This window comes from Oncorhynchus nerka, linkage group LG8 (genome assembly GCF_034236695.1).
Source record: "Oncorhynchus nerka isolate Pitt River linkage group LG8, Oner_Uvic_2.0, whole genome shotgun sequence".
Lineage (NCBI taxonomy): Eukaryota > Metazoa > Chordata > Actinopteri > Salmoniformes > Salmonidae > Oncorhynchus > Oncorhynchus nerka.
In genome coordinates, this window is record NC_088403.1 from 63,797,792 (window position 1) to 63,822,568 (window position 24,777).

Consider the following 24,777-nt stretch of genomic DNA (forward strand, 5'->3'; position numbering starts at 1 on the left):
AACTCTATGGGTGGTCTTCCATACAACTCTATGGGTGGTATTCTATACAACTCTATGGGTGGTCTTCTATTCAACTCTATGGGTGGTCTTCTATTCAACTCTATGGGTGGTCTTCCATACAACTCTATGGGTGGTCTTCTATACAACTCTGTGGGTGGGACTGTGAACTCGGGGAAGCAGAGAAGAAACATGCATTTTGTGGAACAAGTAAGGTGAAAGGAAAAACATATGATTAGAAATAAATGTCTAAGTAAAGCACAATATAATTAGATAGGCATCTCTGTATAATATTCATGAGAAATGAAGACTAGTGATTAATGATTAAGCTATGACCTATGTTTTGTGGGATATTGGGGTGAGGCCACGTCGACCTGATCTGCTGCTGCTGTTCAATGTACTCTTGGTGCTTTTCTCTGTCGACTAGGTGAAATGATGCCAGTTGCTTCATACTTCAACAGCAACATAACACATGTATCCTTACCTGGGCTGTTAAGGTGACTGTATTACCGTCACATCGGCGGTCACGAGTCATGACGGCAATGAAATTCCACATGACCATTTAGTCACGGTAATTAGGCTTCTCCAAGCTCTGATGCTGCTGATGGTCATTAGTAGCCTACCAAACTTGCTAACTGTCTGGTACTCAGCACTCTATTGTCCCTCTAATCACTCTGACATCAATGCAAATGTAATGGAAAATCTAATCAAACACAATGAGAGTCCATGAGCTCATGTTGCGCGACATTTCTATAGGCTATGCAATTGTGTGAGAAAACAGAGTGATGGCCTTTATTAAAAAGAGGAGGATCCCATCAGCTTTCTATTGGCTAGGCCTGCTATATTAATTTCTCAACTTTCCTAATATAAGCGCATTGCTTCTCTTTACAACAGGAGTATATCCTACCTGGCTGGCATGAAAATGAACCACAGGAAAAGTGTCCTCCATTAGCTATTTCAGTGCATAGAAGACATGTATTTCCCCCCCTGTCCCTGTTTCCAGACAGGTGCATGATAATGGACCATTCTAAATCAAAACAAATTTCACATATATATTATTTAGTATATGTAAAGACAAGATTAACTCAAGAATAGTTTGATGGGTGACAATATTAGCCTATCACTTGTGAAGGATGCCCAGCTTAAGACAAGAAACAACGTTGTCTTTTGTGCAACTTTTTCAAATCATAGTCGCACACCCCATGCAGCCTAAATGTTTTGATAAGGTTTGTATCACAACTAAAATGGACAAATAACTTCTTAAAATTAAGCACATAAATCCTCTTTACAACAGGTTGTAGAGCCTAACGCCTGGATCACACCGATAGCGATAGCATCATTATGCAAAATATTACGCAGCATCATCTGGATATGTTTGCCACCCGATGAAATTAATCATGTAACAATTAACTCATTAGGATTTGGGGCACCATGGGAGCGGTTGAGTTACCATCTCCCAAATTCAACTCTAAAAGGAAGACTACCCATAGAAGTTGAATAGAAGACATGTGTGTTCTAGTTGTCTTGTGTGTTGTTAAATCCTGTGGTGCTATACCTATCACAACCATAAAACAGTCAACGTATTAATCATAACCTCGTATCACATCATCATTCTGAACAGATCCTAACCTCCTTGCACCTGCAAAAACCCCAGTTACAACACAAATTGTTTTAATTATTTATTTACTAGCTTACTAAATGATAACACAGAATAACATACACACTTAATACGTTCGGAAAAGGTCCCTAGTGGACTGACCCAATATGGTGGCTTTTTACAAGAGAGGGAGGTAGAGAGAGAGAGAGAGAGAGAGAGAGAAAAAGACAATTATCTTTGATACACTTTAGAAACTATTCTCCCGTTTGGAGTAAGAAATCATGAATGTATTTACGTGTGAATACCTTCGCTCGCCGTTTCTCTGTCGGAACGGTGTTGGGCCTTTTAGCGACACCCTTGTAAGGCTCTGATTGTCCTAAAGGGTTCCCCCTCCCCCGTCTTCTACTGATGTTCACTCTGGAAGATGCTCCTTCGGAAGATAGACTAGCCATCCGTGTCGACGGTTCCCATTGGTGATGAGAGTAGAATAATATAGTGAATTGAGAAGAGTAGTAGAGTAGTCCCACTTAAAATGAGCTTTTCTAGATATTTGACTTAGAACAGCTAATCAGCTGTACCAGTGATTATCTGAGAGGGGAGTTTTCTTCTCCACCTCGTGTTGGTATTCAGGGTTCAAACTACTTTACAGGCGCATCTGCAGCCTGGCGATGATCTGGTCTCAATGTTAATTTCTTTACCAATCCTTTTATGCACTCTGGTCAAAAGGGACGGTTCCCTCAGGCCGACACACAACTCTGACCTCAATCAGGGGCGTGGCTACATACTGTGCAAAGTTTATAGGGGACAAATGATCTCATGGCTCCTAAAATCACATTCCTATCTTAACAGTTCTATAGTCCCCTTAGCGCCGATCACATCTTGGCGCAGCATCGGGACCGTGTGTGAGATCTGTGGGGAGGATGCAGAGAGGCTAAGAGGACTATAGTACTGGAAATATATAAATACTAAAATAAGTATTTAATATAATATATTTATTCTGGTTGTTATTGCTTTGTGAGCCCTAAATGCCAGCACACTAAGAACAACATATTAGAAGAGGTAAAGGTGACTCATGAAGTTTTGCAAAGCATCCATGGCATCATTGTCTATCAGTGTGTTGCTACAGTCTCACATACTGACTACAGTACCATGGTTACCGAATGTCAGTCAGTAACAAAAATACATTCTCTCTTTCTGATTGGTCACCCATTTACCTCAGGAACCTGAAAGCCACCAATGATTTTCTTGCCCAGTGGCATGACCAGGTTCCACACTGTGAGACATTCTGGAAGCATGACGGCTTTTGATCTTTTCAAATAATTTACTGAGGTTCTCTCTTGTATTGAGGAACCCCATTTTCGACCATAACTGTGACAGACAAAGCAACACGTCATCAACACCCTCACGAAAAACAACTTCAGAAACATTGGAAGAAGTTATGCAAGGGAATCTTTAAGAAAATGATTATGTAAATAAAATTAATCAATTGAGGCAGATCGGCCCACATAAGCATCTAAAATCGATTAAAAATCTAGGCTATTCAATGCGAATATCATAGGAACACTTCTGCAGTTCTGCTATGCTCTACCTCTTGACAAATAGTTCAATATTTCTCCTCTAAACTAGAGAAAACATTGTCAAGCCAGAAATTGGTTGATGATGCGAAACTATGTGAATCCTTTTTGATTTTCCACTCTTTGGCAGAACTAAAGGGCCCTCAGGCTCCAGGTTGAGTGATGCCATTCAGTCTGTACATAATTAATCACACACTCATCTCTCTCTCACTCGCTCGCTCTCCCTCTCTCTCTCACCCCGACGGAGCAGCAACAACTACAAGACTGAACTTTAATCAAATTTGATGCAAAGCAAAAGTGATTACTGGGAAAGATCTGTAAGGTAGGTAAAGGACTGTCAATACTAGCCTCCACTGTTGTCATCGTGGCCAGAGTGATGCTGTGAGCTGATTCAAATGTCACAAGACACATTTCACACATCCAAATGGACAAACTGATTTTTATTTAAAAAAATTAACAATACGACTCAACTTAAATCGATCTGATTAGTGAGCTCTTGGGAATTCTTCTAAATTGAGCTAACAGAATCAAGGAGATGTCCTTCATTGTCAGTTTGAAGAATTCCCCCTTCACTAGACCTATATCAGATCTGAACGTATAGGTTAGAGTTTGTAATCCACAGTGAACAAGCACAAAATAAATACAGTAGAATAGAATAGAACCAAAATAAGTACCTGGAGACGTCCCAGATACAGGAGTAGACAAATCAGGAAGTCAGGTTTGAGGCCGGTGCGGAAGTCAGCTCGGATGTTCTTCATATAGGCCGAGTAGAGACGCGTCAGGAAGTAGAACCTCACCAGGTGGAGGTCCGAGGGGAACTGACGTACCTCACGGCACCCCTCAACCAGACTGTCCTGTTCAAAGGATAACTCTCCCTGAGGACCAGAGAAGAAACTGTGTGTCTCAGAAAACCAACTTATTTTCCCTTGTGTCTCATTATGCACTGATCTGAGATGTAGTGTGTGTGTGTGTGTGTGTGTGTTGGTCGGCAAAACAAGTGGCATTCTTCCATTGTGACATTATATTTGCTGTAAAGAGCTCAGTGAAATCTTTACTGTGGTCTTCAGCCGTTGACACGCTCAGATAATTGTCCTTCTGGAGAAGCCGCACAAGGTCGTTATACATAGAACGCTCCGCTTCGACACATAAAGCCACCTTTCAGAGGCAAAATATATCCTTAGAATTTCCTAGAATGAGTACATTTCCTCTAATGATTCTCCGTAAATTGGTTTGGATGAAAAGAAAGGCATATGATGTGTGTTAAAATCAAAACTTTAATCACACATGATCCATCTCCGACAGACGACTGCTGCACTCCCCCGAGGATGACCATGAACTTGTTGTGTAGTAGGAGTTGGCTTGTCTCTGTGTCACATCCCAGCTAACACAGTGGATCTGGGCCCATTCTGGCTGAGAGTCGGGGCACTCGGCTGAGAGTCAGACTCGGCTGATGTCATGGGGCCCGAGTCTGGGCCACATTCGGCAGTATTACTTATGGCTAGGATGCGGGGAATGAGCTTGGGACGATTCCGGTGTGAGTTATCTGGCCCAAATGTATTACTTGGGGCTCTGGCCGTTTCCTGGTGTGAGTTATCTGGCCCAAATGTATTACTTGGGGCTCTGGCCGTTTCCTGGTGTGAGTTATCTGGCCCAAATGTATTACTTGGGGCTCTGGCCGTTTCCTGGTGTGAGTTATCTGGCCCAAATGTATTACTTGGGGCTCTGGCCGTTTCCTGGTGTGAGTTATCTGGCCCAAATGTATTACTTGGGGCTCTGGCGGATTGGGGCTACTCTCTGGCAGATGATTATACAGGCTATTTTATATAATTAACATTTCATTATTTCATTATTTATTCCCTATTTTCTCATTGTTTCCGTGATCCCAAAACATAATTAACATTTAAATTAAATTCTTTAAGAGGTTTCAATAGTATTTTAGTATTTGATACTGTGTGCAAGGCAATTGATAAACATTAAAAACATCGTCTCCCGGGTGGCGCAGTGGTTAAGGGCGCTGTACTGCAGCGCCAGCTGTGCCACCAGAGACTCTGGGTTCACGCACAGGCTCTGTCGTAACCGGCCGTGACCGGGAGGTCCGTGGGGCGACGCACAATTGGCCTAGCGTCGCCCGGGTTAGGGAGGGCTTGGCCGGTAGGGATATCCTTGTCTCATTGCGCACCAGCGACTCCTGTGGCGGGCCGGGCGCAGTGTGTGCTAACCAAGGTTGCCAGGTGCACGGTGTTTCCTCCGACTGGCTTCCGGGTTGGATGGGCGCTGTGCTAAGAAGCAGTGCGGCTTGGTTGGGTTGTGTATCGGAGGACGCATGACTTTCAACCTTCGTCTCTCCCGAGCCCGTACGGGAGTTGTAGCGATGAGACAAGATAGTAGCTACTAAAAACAATTGGAAACCACGAAATTGGGGAGAAAATGGGGTAAAATTCAAAACAAAATAAACCGTTGCGGATCGGGCATCCCGAGTGGCGCAACAGTCTAGGCACTGCGTTGCTACAGATGCCGGCTGCGACAAGGAGACCGATGAGGCGACCCACAATTGGCCCAGCGTTGTCCGGGTTAGGGGAGGGTTTTGGCCATCCGGGGTGTCCTTATCCAGTCGCACTGTAGCGACTCCTGTGGCGAGCCAGGCGCATGCATGCTGACACAGTCACCAGGTGTATGGTGTTTCCTCCGACACGTTCGACCTTCTCCCCTCCCGAGACCACCTTCTCCCCTCCTGAGACCACCTTCTCCTTCTCCCCTCCCGAGACCACCTTCTCCCCTCCCGAGACCACCACCTTCTCCCCTCCCGAGACCACCTTCTCCCCTCCCGAGACCACCTTCTCCTCTCCCGAGACCACCTTCTCCCCTCCCGAGACCACCTTCTCCTTCTCCCCTCCCGAGACCACCTTCTCCCCTCCCGAGACCACCTTCTCCTCTCCCGAGACCACCTTCTCCCCTCCCGAGACCGTATGGGAGTTGCAGCGATGGGACAAGATAATTGGATATGACGAAAAGGGGGTAAAAAATAGTCTATAGTGTATTAGTCTATAAATAAATCTATTTTCCAAAATTCGTCATCTCTCCCATGTCTTATTCAACTAGTATTTTTAAAAGTGTAAGGATAATAATTCAGCCAGTTGTTCTGAAATGTTTATTGCTTGCCAACATTTTACTCCCTCCTCTGTTTAATATAACACACATACATTAATTATTCATTTCGCTTGCCTATTGCCTAAGTTTGTTCTATAGAAAGTATTTGACTCTAGCCACAAAACTAAGGAAATTAGAAGAGTGGTTTCTGTCAGGGGGGAGATTTTCGGCACAACACCGGCCCCCGGAAGAGGACCGCTTCTGGGTCGTTTCCTCATTGGTAGCTGGGATACCTCATCGTTGAGATGGTTCAAATGCAACGTAGCTACATGGATACAACCTTAGTTATTGTCTCGGAGCTAGGCTACTAGCCTAGTCGTGCGATTTACTTTTTGTTGTAGCTAGCTAACGTTACAGTGTTTAATTTGTAAATCGGGAGGTGGCGGATTAAAACGTGAGCGCGAGACGCGGGTACCGGAACGCATGAGAAAAAACAACAACCTTTATAATAAAGCATTGCGTGCATATCATCCTAGTTGCATTGTAAACCGTCATCCAACACTGAATTCCAAGGGAGGAAATGTGGCCTCTTTCTAGAGCGTCGACTTTCCGACACCGAAGATCACTGACGTCGTGATTCGACCTCGTTTTTTTCGATTTCCCAGTTGTCTTGAAAGCGCCATAATACCGCGCAAATGATCGAAATGACAGGCCACTTTGACACGGACAAACTGAGATCAATGAAAACGACCGTGTCTTGAATCAGTCAATAGCCTAGGTGTGTGGAGACACATAGTCTAGGCTACAATACGAGGAGGAAATTATAGTTCTAAAAATGCTTTCCAGTTTCACTGACTCACCCAATGATGTGCTGCTCTCTCTCTCTGATGATTGCATATGCGCTAATGCCAAAAGCCTCTCTCACTCTACTTCTTTCCCTCGTTTTACTTCGTAAAACACTATTTGCAAGTTGATCAAATATCTTGGTAGCCTACATTTTACAGATCAGTCTTCTCTTTTTTAGCAGGAGCCATTTGCTTTCCAACCGGTGTTTTCCCGCGATTGTAGACTTTGAAATATTGCAAAAGGTTTCCTCAGCATTCTTTGTTCACTGACAGATTTGTAGCGTGTTCCCGACTGTAGGCTATGTCTTGTTATTGGCTACACTCCACAGCTAGGAAACATTTAAGGCTTTCTAATTGCGTCGTAAACTATTCTGAATAATTTCATTTATTTCTGAACAGACGGCAGTAATTCTATATATTTTTGTCAAATGTATTTCAATTTATCAGGCGTGCTGCAGCTCCTCCAGAACCCTTCGCGCGGCTCTATGAGGTAATACATAATTAATTGCAATGCTGGAGATGAGAGTTGCAGGCTCATGTCTATCAGAGCAGAGCGAGATCATAGAAAGTGAATCCCATTATAGTTATGGGAGGGAGGGTGCAAGGATCCGGCTCAAATTAAGCATTTTAAATTGGTTTAATAATTGTGCATTATTTGGCAATCATTCAGCAATCATTTTTAAATGTCTTTGTTGTAAGGTAACATGACACCATCGCAAATATTCCGTTTCTCTGTTACTGTACACCAACTAATGTACCAGCGAAAAATACCTGAGTACGCCACTAGAGGGCAGTACCTTATTCATATCACAGTCACAACATTCACTCAGAAGTAAATGGTAAAGGTCATGTCATGTCATTGGGGTCAGGTGAGTTTAAAAAGTCTAGAAGATTTACAAGAATTTCAATAAAACAAAATATACCCCTTGACTTGGAAGAATATGACTTTTGACTAAGGTTTAGGCAACGGTAGATCATTCATTTTATTGAAGGGAACAGATTGAATGTGTAATTCTGCGTAAAAGGGCCATAAGTCCACCTGCATCAGGAGACTACGACTTGGTTCTGTCACCTGGCATGACGATACACCTCCGACAACGTAAAATGTGTTGCCTGAAACCTTCTCGTTCAGTCTCTCCTTGTCTCTCCTCCCTACGGCGGTCGGCAGGACTGGGAAGCGAAGCGACAAGGTATCTCTATACCTCCCATCGGGTGGAGGTGGTGATTTATAGACGGTGTCGCTGGGGAAACCAACCACATTTCATTTAGATCACGTCGGCCTGTTCGGCGGCGGAATCCTCCCCTGGAGAGGCCCTGGTAATGGGAAAACGTCTGCATCGATATATCTCCCCCGCGAGGCCATTCGACCCCCTCCACTCCACTCCACTGCATCTCCTGAGATAAGTTCGCGACGAATGCAGATTCCTCATTTTTACCGGACTGGAATCCATTACTGGGAGAGGTAGAGAGTAGGCTAACCAGGGCCAGGGGTCAAACAGGGGGGAGAGAGTAGGCTAATCAGGGCCGGGGGTCGAACAGGGGTAGAGAGTAGGCTAACCAGGGGGTCGAACAGGGGGTAGAGAGTAGGCTAACCAGGGGGTCGAACAGGGGGTAGAGAGTAAGCTAACCAGGGGGTCGAACAGGGGGTAGAGAGTAGGCTAACCAGGGGGTCGAACAGGGGGTAGAGAGTAGGCTAACCAGGGGGGTCGAACAGGGGGTAGAGAGTAGGCTAACCAGGGGGTCGAACAGGGGGAGAGAGTAGGCTAACCAGGGGGTCGAACAGGGGTAGAGAGTAGGCTAACCAGGGCCGGGGGTTGAACAGGGGGTAGAGAGTAGGCTAACCAGGGCCGGGGTCGAACAGGGGGTAGAGAGTAGGCTAACCAGGGGGTCGAACAGGGGGTAGAGAGTAGGCTAACCAGGGCTGGGGGTTGAACAGGGGGTAGAGAGTAGGCTAACCAGGGGTCGAACAGGGGGTAGAGAGTAGGCTAACCAGGGCCGGGGGTCGAACAGGGGGGGAGAGAGTAGGCTAACCAGGGAGGTAGAGAGTAGGCTAACCAGGGCCGGGGTCGAACAGGGGGTAGAGAGTAGGCTAACCAGGGCCGGGGGTCGAACAGGGGGTAGAGAGTAGACTAACCAGGGCCGGCGGTCGAACAGGGGGTAGAGAGTAGACTAACCAGGGCCGGGGTCGAACAGGGGGTAGAGAGTAGACTAATCAGGGCCGGGGTCAAACAGGGGGTAGAGAGTAGACTAACTAGGGCCGGGGTAGAGAGTAGACTAACCAGGGCCGGGGGTCGAACAGGGGGTAGAGAGTAGACTAACCAGGGCCGGGGGTCGAACAGGGGGTAGAGAGTAGACTAACCAGGGCCGGGGTAGAGAGTAGACTAACCAGGGCCGGCGGTCGAACAGGGGGTAGAGAGTAGACTAACCAGGGCCGGGCTAGAGAGTAGACTAACCAGGGCCGGGGGTCGAACAGGGGGTAGAGAGTAGACTAACCAGGGCCGGCGGTCGAACAGGGGGTAGAGAGTAGGCTAACCAGGGCCGGCGGTCGAACAGGGGGTAGAGAGTAGGCTAACCAGGGCCGGGGGTCGAACAGGGGGTAGAGGGGGTAGAGCAGCCTAGTGGGGTCGAACAGGGGGTAGAGGGGTAGAGCAGCCTAGTGGGGTCGAACAGGGGGTAGAGAGGGTAGAGGGGGTAGAGCAGCCTAGTGGGGTCGAACATGGGGGTAGAGGGGGTAGAGAGGGTAGAGGAGGTAGAGGGGTAGAGCAGCCTAGTGGGGTCGAACATGGGGGTAGAGAGGGTAGAGAGGGTAGAGGAGGTAGAGGGGGTAGAGAGGGTAGAGGGGGTAGAGGGGGTAGAGCAGCCTAGTGGGGTCGAACATGGGGGTAGAGAGGGTAGAGGAGGTAGAGGGGGTAGAGGGGGTAGAGAGGGTAGAGGGGGTAGAGCAGCCTAGTGGGGTCGAACATGGGGTAGAGAGGGTAGAGGGGGTAGAGGGGGTAGAGGGGGTAGAGAGGGTAGAGAGGGTAGAGGGGGTAGAGCAGCCTAGTGGGGTCGAACATGGGGGTAGAGAGGGTAGAGGAGGTAGAAGGGGTAGAGAGGGTAGAGGGGGTAGAGCAGCCTAGTGGGGCTGTAAACACACACACACCACTGGTGGAAAAAGTACCCAATTGAGTAAAAGTAAAGATACCTTTAATAGAAAATGACTCAAATAAAAGTGAGAGTCACCCAGTAAAATACCACTTGAGTAGAAGTCTGAAAGTATCTTGTTTTAAATATACTTAAATATCTATCAAAAGTAAATGCATAAATCATTTCACATTCCTCATATTAAGCAAACCAGAAGGCACATATTCTTATATTTCATATTTCTTAGTTTTTTATTTATTTACGGAGAGCCAGGGGCACACTCCAACACGGACATAATTTACAAACAAAGCATTTGTGAGTCCACCAGACCAGAGGCAGTAGGGATGACCAGGGATGTTCTCTGTTTAGTGAGTCCACCAGATCAGAGGCAGTAGGGATGACCAGGGATGTTCTCTGTTTAGTGAGTCCACCAGACCAGAGGCAGTAGGGATGACCAGGGATGTTCTCTGTTTAGTGAGTCCACCAGACCAGAGGCAGTAGGGATGACCAGGGATGTTCTCTGTTTAGTGAGCACCAGATCAGAGGCAGTAGGGATGACCAGGGATGTTCTCTGTTTAGTGAGTCCACCAGATCAGAGGCAGTAGGGATAAGCAGGAATGTTCTCTGTTTAGTGAGTCCACAGATCAGAGGCAGTAGGGATGACCAGGTGTGTTCTCTGTTTAGTGAGCACCAGATCAGAGGCAGTAGGGATGACCAGGGATGTTCTCTCTTTAGTGAGTCCACCAGACCAGAGGCAGTAGGGATAACCAGGAATGTTCTCTGTTTAGTGAGTCCACCAGATCAGAGGCAGTAGGGATGACCAGGGATGTTCTCTGTTTAGTGAGTCTACCAGATCAGAGGCAGTAGGGATGACCAGGAATGTTCTCTGTTTAGTGAGTCCACCAGATCAGAGGCAGTAGGGATAACCAGGTATGTTCTCTGTTTAGTGAGTCCCCAGATCAAAGGCAGTAGGGATGACCAGGGATGTTCTCTGTTTAGTGAGTCCACCAGACCAGAGGCAGTAGGGATGACCATGGATGTTCTCTGTTTAGTGAGTCCACCAGATCAGAGGTAGTAGGGATGACCAGGGATGTTCTCTGTTTAGTGAGTCCTCCAGATCAGAGGCAGTAGGGATGACCAGGGATGTTCTCTGTTTAGTGAGTCCTCCAGATCAGAGGTAGTAGGGATGACCAGGGATGTTCTCTGTTTAGTGAGTCCACCAGATCAGAGGCAGTAGGGATGACCAGGGATGTTCTCTGTTTAGTGAGTCCAGAGGCAGTAGAGATGACCAGGGATGTTCTCTGTTTAGTGAGTCCACCAGATCAGAGGCAGTAGGGATGACCAGGGATGTTCTCTGTTTAGTGAGTCCAGAGGCAGTAAAGATGACCAGGGATGTTCTCTGTTTAGTGAGTCGACCAGATCAGAGGCAGTAGGGATGACCAGGGATTTTCTCTCTTTAGTGAGTCCACCAGATCAGAGGCAGTAGGGATGACCATAGATGTTCTCTGTTTAGTGAGTCCACCAGATCAGAGGCAGTAGGGATGACCAGGGATGTTCTCTGTTTAGTGAGCACCAGATCAGAGGCAGTAGGGATGACCAGGGATGTTCTCTGTTTAGTGAGTCCACCAGATCAGAGGCAGTAGGGATAAGCAGGAATGTTCTCTGTTTAGTGAGTCCACAGATCAGAGGCAGTAGGGATGACCAGGTGTGTTCTCTGTTTAGTGAGCACCAGATCAGAGGCAGTAGGGATGACCAGGGATGTTCTCTCTTTAGTGAGTCCACCAGACCAGAGGCAGTAGGGATAACCAGGAATGTTCTCTGTTTAGTGAGTCCACCAGATCAGAGGCAGTAGGGATGACCAGGGATGTTCTCTGTTTAGTGAGTCTACCAGATCAGAGGCAGTAGGGATGACCAGGAATGTTCTCTGTTTAGTGAGTCCACCAGATCAGAGGCAGTAGGGATAACCAGGTATGTTCTCTGTTTAGTGAGTCCCCAGATCAAAGGCAGTAGGGATGACCAGGGATGTTCTCTGTTTAGTGAGTCCACCAGACCAGAGGCAGTAGGGATGACCATGGATGTTCTCTGTTTAGTGAGTCCACCAGATCAGAGGTAGTAGGGATGACCAGGGATGTTCTCTGTTTAGTGAGTCCTCCAGATCAGAGGCAGTAGGGATGACCAGGGATGTTCTCTGTTTAGTGAGTCCTCCAGATCAGAGGTAGTAGGGATGACCAGGGATGTTCTCTGTTTAGTGAGTCCACCAGATCAGAGGCAGTAGGGATGACCAGGGATGTTCTCTGTTTAGTGAGTCCAGAGGCAGTAGAGATGACCAGGATGTTCTCTGTTTAGTGAGTCCACCAGATCAGAGGCAGTAGGGATGACCAGGGATGTTCTCTGTTTAGTGAGTCCAGAGGCAGTAAAGATGACCAGGGATGTTCTCTGTTTAGTGAGTCCACCAGATCAGAGGCAGTAGGGATGACCAGGGATTTTCTCTCTTTAGTGAGTCCACCAGATCAGAGGCAGTAGGGATGACCATAGATGTTCTCTGTTTAGTGAGTCCACCAGATCAGAGGCAGTAGGGATGACCAGGGATGTTCTCTGTTTAGTGAGTCCACCAGATCAGAGGCAGTAGGGATAACCAGGAATGTTCTCTGTTTAGTGAGTCCACCAGATCAGAGGCAGTAGGGATGACCAGGAATGTTCTCTGTTTAGTGAGTCCCCAGATCAAAGGCAGTAGGGATGACCAGGGATGTTCTCTGTTTAGTGAGTCCTCCAGATCAGAGGCAGTAGGGAGGACCAGGGATGTTCTCTGTTTAGTGAGTCCACCAGATCAGAGGCAGTAGGGATAACCAGGTATGTTCTCTGTTTAGTGAGTCCCCAGATCAAAGGCAGTAGGGATGACCAGGGATGTTCTCTGTTTAGTGAGTCCACCAGACCAGAGGCAGTAGGGATGACCATGGATGTTCTCTGTTTAGTGAGTCCACCAGATCAGAGGTAGTAGGGATGACCAGGGATGTTCTCTGTTTAGTGAGTCCACCAGACCAGAGGCAGTAGGGATGACCAGGGATGTTCTCTGTTTAGTGAGTCCTCCAGATCAGAGGTAGTAGGGATGACCAGGGATGTTCTCTGTTTAGTGAGTCCACCAGATCAGAGGCAGTAGGGATGACCATGGATGTTCTCTGTTTAGTGAGTCCAGAGGCAGTAGAGATGACCAGGGATGTTCTCTGTTTAGTGAGTCCACCAGATCAGAGGCAGTAGGGATGACCAGGGATGTTCTCTGTTTAGTGAGTCCAGAGGCAGTAAAGATGACCAGGGATGTTCTCTGTTTAGTGAGTCGACCAGATCAGAGGCAGTAGGGATGACCAGGGATTTTCTCTCTTTAGTGAGTCCACCAGATCAGAGGCAGTAGGGATGACCATAGATGTTCTCTGTTTAGTGAGTCCACCAGATCAGAGGCAGTAGGGATGACCAGGGATGTTCTCTGTTTAGTGAGTCCAGAGGCAGTAGAGATGACCAGGGATGTTCTCTGTTTAGTGAGTCCACCAGATCAGAGGCAGTAGGGATGACCAGGGATGTTCTCTGTTTAGTGAGTCCAGAGGCAGTAAAGATGACCAGGGATGTTCTCTGTTTAGTGAGTCCACCAGATCAGAGGCAGTAGGGATGACCAGGATTTCTCTCTTTAGTGAGTCCACCAGATCAGAGGCAGTAGGGATGACCATAGATGTTCTCTGTTTAGTGAGTCCACCAGATCAGAGGCAGTAGGGATGACCAGGGATGTTCTCTGTTTAGTGAGTCCACCAGATCAGAGGCAGTAGGGATAACCAGGAATGTTCTCTGTTTAGTGAGTCCACCAGATCAGAGGCAGTAGGGATGACCAGGAATGTTCTCTGTTTAGTGAGTCCCCAGATCAAAGGCAGTAGGGATGACCAGGGATGTTCTCTGTTTAGTGAGTCCTCCAGATCAGAGGCAGTAGGGAGGACCAGGGATGTTCTCTGTTTAGTGAGTCCACCAGATCAGAGGCAGTAGGGATAACCAGGTATGTTCTCTGTTTAGTGAGTCCCCAGATCAAAGGCAGTAGGGATGACCAGGGATGTTCTCTGTTTAGTGAGTCCACCAGACCAGAGGCAGTAGGGATGACCATGGATGTTCTCTGTTTAGTGAGTCCACCAGATCAGAGGTAGTAGGGATGACCAGGGATGTTCTCTGTTTAGTGAGTCCACCAGACCAGAGGCAGTAGGGATGACCAGGGATGTTCTCTGTTTAGTGAGTCCTCCAGATCAGAGGTAGTAGGGATGACCAGGGATGTTCTCTGTTTAGTGAGTCCACCAGATCAGAGGCAGTAGGGATGACCATGGATGTTCTCTGTTTAGTGAGTCCAGAGGCAGTAGAGATGACCAGGGATGTTCTCTGTTTAGTGAGTCCACCAGATCAGAGGCAGTAGGGATGACCAGGGATGTTCTCTGTTTAGTGAGTCCAGAGGCAGTAAAGATGACCAGGGATGTTCTCTGTTTAGTGAGTCGACCAGATCAGAGGCAGTAGGGATGACCAGGGATTTTCTCTCTTTAGTGAGTCCACCAGATCAGAGGCAGTAGGGATGACCATAGATGTTCTCTGTTTAGTGAGTCCACCAGATCAGAGGCAGTAGGGATGACCAGGGATGTTCTCTGTTTAGTGAGTCCACCAGATCAGAGGTAGTAGGGATGACCAGGGATGTTCTCTGTTTAGTGAGTCCACCAGACCAGAGGCAGTAGGGATGACCAGGGATGTTCTCTGTTTAGTGAGTCCTCCAGATCAGAGGTAGTAGGGATGACCAGGGATGTTCTCTGTTTAGTGAGTCCACCAGATCAGAGGCAGTAGGGATGACCATGGATGTTCTCTGTTTAGTGAGTCCAGAGGCAGTAGAGATGACCAGGGATGTTCTCTGTTTAGTGAGTCCACCAGATCAGAGGCAGTAGGGATGACCAGGGATGTTCTCTGTTTAGTGAGTCCAGAGGCAGTAAAGATGACCAGGGATGTTCTCTGTTTAGTGAGTCGACCAGATCAGAGGCAGTAGGGATGACCAGGGATTTCTCTCTTTAGTGAGTCCACCAGATCAGAGGCAGTAGGGATGACCATAGATGTTCTCTGTTTAGTGAGTCCACCAGATCAGAGGCAGTAGGGATGACCAGGAATGTTCTCTGTTTAGTGAGTCCACCAGATCAGAGGCAGTAGGGATGACCAGGTATGTTCTCTGTTTAGTGAGTCCCCAGATCAAAGGCAGTAGGGATGACCAGGATGTTCTCTGTTTAGTGAGTCCTCCAGATCAGAGGCAGTAGGGAGGACCAGGGATGTTCTCTGTTTAGTGAGTCCACCAGATCAGAGGCAGTAGGGATGACCAGGGATGTTCTCTGTTTAGTGAGTCCACCAGATCAGAGGCAGTAGGGATGACCAGGGATGTTCTCTGTTTAGTGAGTCCACCAGACCAGAGGCAGTAGGGATGACCAGGGATGTTCTCTGTTTAGTGAGTCCACCAGATCAGAGGCAGTAGGGATGACCAGGGATGTTCTCTGTTTAGTGAGCACCAGATCAGAGGCAGTAGGGATGACCAGGGATGTTCTCTGTTTAGTGAGTCCACCAGATCAGAGGCAGTAGGGATAAGCAGGAATGTTCTCTGTTTAGTGAGTCCACAGATCAGAGGCAGTAGGGATGACCAGGTGTGTTCTCTGTTTAGTGAGCACCAGATCAGAGGCAGTAGGGATGACCAGGGATGTTCTCTCTTTAGTGAGTCCAGAGGCAGTAAAGATGACCAGGGATGTTCTCTGTTTAGTGAGTCGACCAGATCAGAGGCAGTAGGGATGACCAGGGATTTTCTCTCTTTAGTGAGTCCACCAGATCAGAGGCAGTAGAGATGACCATAGATGTTCTCTGTTTAGTGAGTCCACCAGATCAGAGGCAGTAGGGATGACCAGGGATGTTCTCTGTTTAGTGAGTCCAGAGGCAGTAGAGATGACCAGGGATGTTCTCTGTTTAGTGAGTCCACCAGATCAGAGGCAGTAGGGATGACCAGGGATGTTCTCTGTTTAGTGAGTCCAGAGGCAGTAAAGATGACCAGGGATGTTCTCTGTTTAGTGAGTCCACCAGATCAGAGGCAGTAGGGATGACCAGGGATTTTCTCTCTTTAGTGAGTCCACCAGATCAGAGGCAGTAGGGATGACCATAGATGTTCTCTGTTTAGTGAGTCCACCAGATCAGAGGCAGTAGGGATGACCAGGGATGTTCTCTGTTTAGTGAGTCCACCAGATCAGAGGCAGTAGGGATAACCAGGAATGTTCTCTGTTTAGTGAGTCCACCAGATCAGAGGCAGTAGGGATGACCAGGAATGTTCTCTGTTTAGTGAGTCCCCAGATCAAAGGCAGTAGGGATGACCAGGGATGTTCTCTGTTTAGTGAGTCCTCCAGATCAGAGGCAGTAGGGAGGACCAGGGATGTTCTCTGTTTAGTGAGTCCACCAGATCAGAGGCAGTAGGGATAACCAGGTATGTTCTCTGTTTAGTGAGTCCCCAGATCAAAGGCAGTAGGGATGACCAGGGATGTTCTCTGTTTAGTGAGTCCACCAGACCAGAGGCAGTAGGGATGACCATGGATGTTCTCTGTTTAGTGAGTCCACCAGATCAGAGGTAGTAGGGATGACCAGGGATGTTCTCTGTTTAGTGAGTCCACCAGACCAGAGGCAGTAGGGATGACCAGGGATGTTCTCTGTTTAGTGAGTCCTCCAGATCAGAGGTAGTAGGGATGACCAGGGATGTTCTCTGTTTAGTGAGTCCACCAGATCAGAGGCAGTAGGGATGACCATGGATGTTCTCTGTTTAGTGAGTCCAGAGGCAGTAGAGATGACCAGGATGTTCTCTGTTTAGTGAGTCCACCAGATCAGAGGCAGTAGGGATGACCAGGGATGTTCTCTGTTTAGTGAGTCCAGAGGCAGTAAAGATGACCAGGGATGTTCTCTGTTTAGTGAGTCGACCAGATCAGAGGCAGTAGGGATGACCAGGGATTTCTCTGTTTAGTGAGTCCACCAGATCAGAGGCAGTAGGGATGACCATAGATGTTCTCTGTTTAGTGAGTCCACCAGATCAGAGGCAGTAGGGATGACCAGGGATGTTCTCTGTTTAGTGAGTCCACCAGATCAGAGGTAGTAGGGATGACCAGGGATGTTCTCTGTTTAGTGAGTCCACCAGACCAGAGGCAGTAGGGATGACCAGGGATGTTCTCTGTTTAGTGAGTCCTCCAGATCAGAGGTAGTAGGGATGACCAGGGATGTTCTCTGTTTAGTGAGTCCACCAGATCAGAGGCAGTAGGGATGACCATGGATGTTCTCTGTTTAGTGAGTCCAGAGGCAGTAGAGATGACCAGGGATGTTCTCTGTTTAGTGAGTCCACCAGATCAGAGGCAGTAGGGATGACCAGGGATGTTCTCTGTTTAGTGAGTCCAGAGGCAGTAAAGATGACCAGGGATGTTCTCTGTTTAGTGAGTCGACCAGATCAGAGGCAGTAGGGATGACCAGGGATTTTCTCTCTTTAGTGAGTCCACCAGATCAGAGGCAGTAGGGATGACCATAGATGTTCTCTGTTTAGTGAGTCCACCAGATCAGAGGCAGTAGGGATGACCAGGAATGTTCTCTGTTTAGTGAGTCCACCAGATCAGAGGCAGTAGGGATGACCAGGTATGTTCTCTGTTTAGTGAGTCCCCAGATCAAAGGCAGTAGGGATGACCAGGGATGTTCTCTGTTTAGTGAGTCCTCCAGATCAGAGGCAGTAGGGAGGACCAGGGATGTTCTCTGTTTAGTGAGTCCACCAGATCAGAGGCAGTAGGGATGACCAGGGATGTTCTCTGTTTAGTGAGTCCACCAGATCAGAGGCAGTAGGGATGACCAGGGATGTTCTCTGTTTAGTGAGTCCACCAGACCAGAGGCAGTAGGGATGACCAGGGATGTTCTCTGTTTAGTGAGTCCACCAGATCAGAGGCAGTAGGGATGACCAGGGATGTTCTCTGTTTAGTGAGCACCAGATCAGAGGCAGTAGGGATGACCAGGGATGTTCTCTGTTTAGTGAGTCCACCAGATCAGAGGCAGTAGGGATAAGCAGGAATGTTCTCTGTTTAGTGAGTCCACAGATCAGAGGCAGTAGGGATGACCAGGTGTGTTCTCTGTTTAGTGAGCACCAGATCAGAGGCAGTAGGGATGACCAGGGATGTTCTCTCTTTAGTGAGTCCACCAGATCAGAGGCAGTAGGGATATCCAGGAATGTTCTCTGTTTAGTGAGTCCACCAGATCAGAGGCAGTAGGGATGACCAGGGATGTTCTCTGTTTAGTGAGTCCTCCAGATCAGAGGTAGTAGGGATGACCAGGGATGTTCTCTGTTTAGTGAGTCCACCAGATCAGAGGCAGTAGGGATGACCATGGATGTTCTCTGTTTAGTGAGTCCAGAGGCAGTAGAGATGACCAGGGATGTTCTCTGTTTAGTGAGTCCACCAGATCAGAGGCAGTAGGGATGACCAGGGATGTTCTCTGTTTAGTGAGTCCAGAGGCAGTAAAGATGACCAGGGATGTTCTCTGTTTAGTGAGTCGACCAGATCAGAGGCAGTAGGGATGACCAGGGATTTTCTCTCTTTAGTGAGTCCACCAGATCAGAGGCAGTAGGGATGACCATAGATGTTCTCTGTTTAGTGAGTCCACCAGATCAGAGGCAGTAGGGATGACCAGGAATGTTCTCTGTTTAGTGAGTCCACCAGATCAGAGGCAGTAGGGATGACCAGGTATGTTCTCTGTTTAGTGAGTCCCCAGATCAAAGGCAGTAGGGATGACCAGGGATGTTCTCTGTTTAGTGAGTCCTCCAGATCAGAGGCAGTAGGGAGGACCAGGGATGTTCTCTGTTTAGTGAGTCCACCAGATCAGAGGCAGTAGGGATGACCAGGGATGTTCTCTGTTTAGTGAGTCCACCAGATCAGAGGCAGTAGGGATGACCAGGGATGTTCTCTGTTTAGTGAGTCCACCAGACCAGAGGCAGTAGGGATGACCAGGGATGTTCTCTGTTTAGTGAGTCCACCAGATCAGAGGCAGTAGGGATGACCAGGGATGTTCTCTGTTTAGTGAGCACCAGATCAGAGGCAGTAGGGATGACCAGGGATGTTCTCTGTTTAGTGAGTCCACCAGATCAGAGGCAGTAGGGATAAGCAGGAATGTTCTCTGTTTAGTGAGTCCACAGATCAGAGGCAGTAGGGATGACCAGGTGTGTTCTCTGTTTAGTGAGCACCAGATCAGAGGCAGTAGGGATGACCAGGATGTTCTCTCTTTAGTGAGTCCACCAGATCAGAGGCAGTAGGGATATCCAGGAATGTTCTCTGTTTAGTGAGTCCACCAGATCAGAGGCAGTAGGGATGACCAGGGATGTTCTCTGTTTAGTGAGTCTACCAGATCAGAGGCAGTAGGGATGACCAGGAATGTTCTCTGTTTAGTGAGTCCACCAGATCAGAGGCAGTAGGGATAACCAGGTATGTTCTCTGTTTAGTGAGTCCCCAGATCAAAGGCAGTAGGGATGACCAGGGATGTTCTCTGTTTAGTGAGTCCACCAGACCAGAGGCAGTAGGGATGACCATGGATGTTCTCTGTTTAGTGAGTCCACCAGATCAGAGGTAGTAGGGATGACCAGGGATGTTCTCTGTTTAGTGAGTCCTCCAGATCAGAGGCAGTAGGGATGACCAGGGATGTTCTCTGTTTAGTGAGTCCACCAGACCAGAGGCAGTAGGGATGACCAGGGATGTTCTCTGTTTAGTGAGTCCTCCAGATCAGAGGTAGTAGGGATGACCAGGGATGTTCTCTGTTTAGTGAGTCCACCAGATCAGAGGCAGTAGGGATGACCAGGGATGTTCTCTGTTTAGTGAGTCCAGAGGCAGTAGAGATGACCAGGGATGTTCTCTGTTTAGTGAGTCCACCAGATCAGAGGCAGTAGGGATGACCAGGGATGTTCTCTGTTTAGTGAGTCCAGAGGCAGTAAAGATGACCAGGGATGTTCTCTGTTTAGTGAGTCGACCAGATCAGAGGCAGTAGGGATGACCAGGGATTTTCTCTCTTTAGTGAGTCCACCAGATCAGAGGCAGTAGGGATGACCATAGATGTTCTCTGTTTAGTGAGTCCACCAGATCAGAGGCAGTAGGGATGACCAGGGATGTTCTCTGTTTAGTGAGTCCACCAGATCAGAGGCAGTAGGGATGACCAGGGATTTTCTCTGTTTAGTGAGTCTACCAGATCAGAGGCAGTAGGGATGACCAGGGATGTTCTCTGTTTAGTGAGTCTACCAGATCAGAGGCAGTAGGGATGACCAGGAATGTTCTCTGTTTAGTGAGTCCACCAGATCAGAGGCAGTAGGGATAACCAGGTATGTTCTCTGTTTAGTGAGTCCCCAGATCAAAGGCAGTAGGGATGACCAGGGATGTTCTCTGTTTAGTGAGTCCACCAGACCAGAGGCAGTAGGGATGACCATGGATGTTCTCTGTTTAGTGAGTCCACCAGATCAGAGGTAGTAGGGATGACCAGGGATGTTCTCTGTTTAGTGAGTCCTCCAGATCAGAGGCAGTAGGGATGACCAGGGATGTTCTCTGTTTAGTGAGTCCACCAGACCAGAGGCAGTAGGGATGACCAGGGATGTTCTCTGTTTAGTGAGTCCTCCAGATCAGAGGTAGTAGGGATGACCAGGGATGTTCTCTGTTTAGTGAGTCCACCAGATCAGAGGCAGTAGGGATGACCAGGGATGTTCTCTGTTTAGTGAGTCCAGAGGCAGTAGAGATGACCAGGGATGTTCTCTGTTTAGTGAGTCCACCAGATCAGAGGCAGTAGGGATGACCAGGGATGTTCTCTGTTTAGTGAGTCCAGAGGCAGTAAAGATGACCAGGGATGTTCTCTGTTTAGTGAGTCGACCAGATCAGAGGCAGTAGGGATGACCAGGATTTTCTCTCTTTAGTGAGTCCACCAGATCAGAGGCAGTAGGGATGACCATAGATGTTCTCTGTTTAGTGAGTCCACCAGATCAGAGGCAGTAGGGATGACCAGGGATGTTCTCTGTTTAGTGAGTCCACCAGATCAGAGGCAGTAGGGATAACCAGGAATGTTCTCTGTTTAGTGAGTCCACCAGATCAGAGGCAGTAGGGATGACCAGGGATTTTCTCTGTTTAGTGAGTCTACCAGATCAGAGGCAGTAGGGATGACCAGGAATGTTCTCTGTTTAGTGAGTCCACCAGATCAGAGGCAGTAGGGATGACCAGGTATGTTCTCTGTTTAGTGAGTCCCCAGATCAAAGGCAGTAGGGATGACCAGGGATGTTCTCTGTTTAGTGAGTCCTCCAGATCAGAGGCAGTAGGGAGGACCAGGGATGTTCTCTGTTTAGTGAGTCCACCAGATCAGAGGCAGTAGGGATAACCAGGTATGTTCTCTGTTTAGTGAGTCCCCAGATCAAAGGCAGTAGGGATGACCAGGGATGTTCTCTGTTTAGTGAGTCCACCAGACCAGAGGCAGTAGGGATGACCATGGATGTTCTCTGTTTAGTGAGTCCACCAGATCAGAGGTAGTAGGGATGACCAGGGATGTTCTCTGTTTAGTGAGTCCTCCAGATCAGAGGCAGTAGGGATGACCAGGGATGTTCTCTGTTTAGTGAGTCCTCCAGATCAGAGGTAGTAGGGATGACCAGGGATGTTCTCTGTTTAGTGAGTCCACCAGATCAGAGGTAGTAGGGATGACCAGGGATGTTCTCTGTTTAGTGAGTCCAGAGGCAGTAGAGATGACCAGGATGTTCTCTGTTTAGTGAGTCCACCAGATCAGAGGCAGTAGGGATGACCAGGGATGTTCTCTGTTTAGTGAGTCCAGAGGCAGTAAAGATGACCAGGGATGTTCTCTGTTTAGTGAGTCGACCAGATCAGAGGCAGTAGGGATGACCAGGGATTTTCTCTCTTTAGTGAGTCCACCAGATCAGAGGCAGTAGGGATGACCATAGATGTTCTCTGTTTAGTGAGTCCACCAGATCAGAGGCAGTAGGGATGACCAGGGATGTTCTCTGTTTAGTGAGTCCACCAGATCAGAGGCAGTAGGGATAACCAGGAATGTTCTCTGTTTAGTGAGTCCACCAGATCAGAGGCAGTAGGGATGACCAGGGATGTTCTCTGTTTAGTGAGTCCAGAGGCAGTAAAGATGACCAGGGATGTTCTCTGTTTAGTGAGTCGACCAGATCAGAGGCAGTAGGGATGACCAGGGATTTTCTCTCTTTAGTGAGTCCACCAGATCAGAGGCAGTAGGGATGACCATAGATGTTATCTGTTTAGTGAGTCCACCAGATCAGAGGCAGTAGGGATGACCAGGGATGTTCTCTGTTTAGTGAGTCCAGAGGCAGTAAAGATGACCAGGGATGTTCTCTGTTTAGTGAGTCGACCAGATCAGAGGCAGTAGGGATGACCAGGGATTTTCTCTCTTTAGTGAGTCCACCAGATCAGAGGCAGTAGGGATGACCATAGATGTTATCTGTTTAGTGAGTCCACCAGATCAGAGGCAGTAGGGATGACCAGGGATGTTCTCTGTTTAGTGAGTCCACCAGATCAGAGGCAGTAGGGATAACCAGGAATGTTCTCTGTTTAGTGAGTCCACCAGATCAGAGGCAGTAGGGATGACCAGGGATTTTCTCTGTTTAGTGAGTCTACCAGATCAGAGGCAGTAGGGATGACCAAGGATGTTCTCTGTTTAGTGAGTCTACCAGATCAGAGGCAGTAGGGATGACCAGGAATGTTCTCTGTTTAGTGAGTCCACCAGATCAGAGGCAGTAGGGATAACCAGGTATGTTCTCTGTTTAGTGAGTCCCCAGATCAAAGGCAGTAGGGATGACCAGGGATGTTCTCTGTTTAGTGAGTCCACCAGACCAGAGGCAGTAGGGATGACCATGGATGTTCTCTGTTTAGTGAGTCCACCAGATCAGAGGTAGTAGGGATGACCAGGGATGTTCTCTGTTTAGTGAGTCCTCCAGATCAGAGGCAGTAGGGATGACCAGGGATGTTCTCTGTTTAGTGAGTCCACCAGACCAGAGGCAGTAGGGAGGACCAGGGATGTTCTCTGTTTAGTGAGTCCACCAGATCAGAGGCAGTAGGGATGACCAGGGATGTTCTCTGTTTAGTGAGTCCACCAGATCAGAGGCAGTAGGGATGACCAGGGATGTTCTCTGTTTAGTGAGTCCACCAGACCAGAGGCAGTAGGGATGACCAGGGATGTTCTCTGTTTAGTGAGTCCACCAGATCAGAGGCAGTAGGGATGACCAGGGATGTTCTCTGTTTAGTGAGCACCAGAGGCAGTAGGGATGACCAGGGATGTTCTCTGTTTAGTGAGTCCACCAGATCAGAGGCAGTAGGGATAAGCAGGAATGTTCTCTGTTTAGTGAGTCCACAGATCAGAGGCAGTAGGGATGACCAGGTGTGTTCTCTGTTTAGTGAGCACCAGATCAGAGGCAGTAGGGATGACCAGGGATGTTCTCTCTTTAGTGAGTCCACCAGATCAGAGGCAGTAGGGATAACCAGGAATGTTCTCTGTTTAGTGAGTCCACCAGATCAGAGGCAGTAGGGATGACCAGGGATTTTCTCTGTTTAGTGAGTCTACCAGATCAGAGGCAGTAGGGATGACCAGGGATGTTCTCTGTTTAGTGAGTCTACCAGATCAGAGGCAGTAGGGATGACCAGGAATGTTCTCTGTTTAGTGAGTCCACCAGATCAGAGGCAGTAGGGATAACCAGGTATGTTCTCTGTTTAGTGAGTCCCCAGATCAAAGGCAGTAGGGATGACCAGGGATGTTCTCTGTTTAGTGAGTCCACCAGACCAGAGGCAGTAGGGATGACCATGGATGTTCTCTGTTTAGTGAGTCCACCAGATCAGAGGTAGTAGGGATGACCAGGGATGTTCTCTCTTTAGTGAGTCCTCCAGATCAGAGGCAGTAGGGATGACCAGGGATGTTCTCTGTTTAGTGAGTCCACCAGACCAGAGGCAGTAGGGATGACCAGGGATGTTCTCTGTTTAGTGAGTCCTCCAGATCAGAGGTAGTAGGGATGACCAGGGATGTTCTCTGTTTAGTGAGTCCACCAGATCAGAGGCAGTAGGGATGACCAGGGATGTTCTCTGTTTAGTGAGTCCAGAGGCAGTAGAGATGACCAGGGATGTTCTCTGTTTAGTGAGTCCACCAGATCAGAGGCAGTAGGGATGACCAGGGATGTTCTCTGTTTAGTGAGTCCAGAGGCAGTAAAGATGACCAGGGATGTTCTCTGTTTAGTGAGTCGACCAGATCAGAGGCAGTAGGGATGACCAGGGATTTTCTCTCTTTAGTGAGTCCACCAGATCAGAGGCAGTAGGGATGACCATAGATGTTCTCTGTTTAGTGAGTCCACCAGATCAGAGGCAGTAGGGATGACCAGGGATGTTCTCTGTTTAGTGAGTCCACCAGATCAGAGGCAGTAGGGATGACCAGGGATGTTCTCTGTTTAGTGAGTCCACCAGATCAGAGGCAGTAG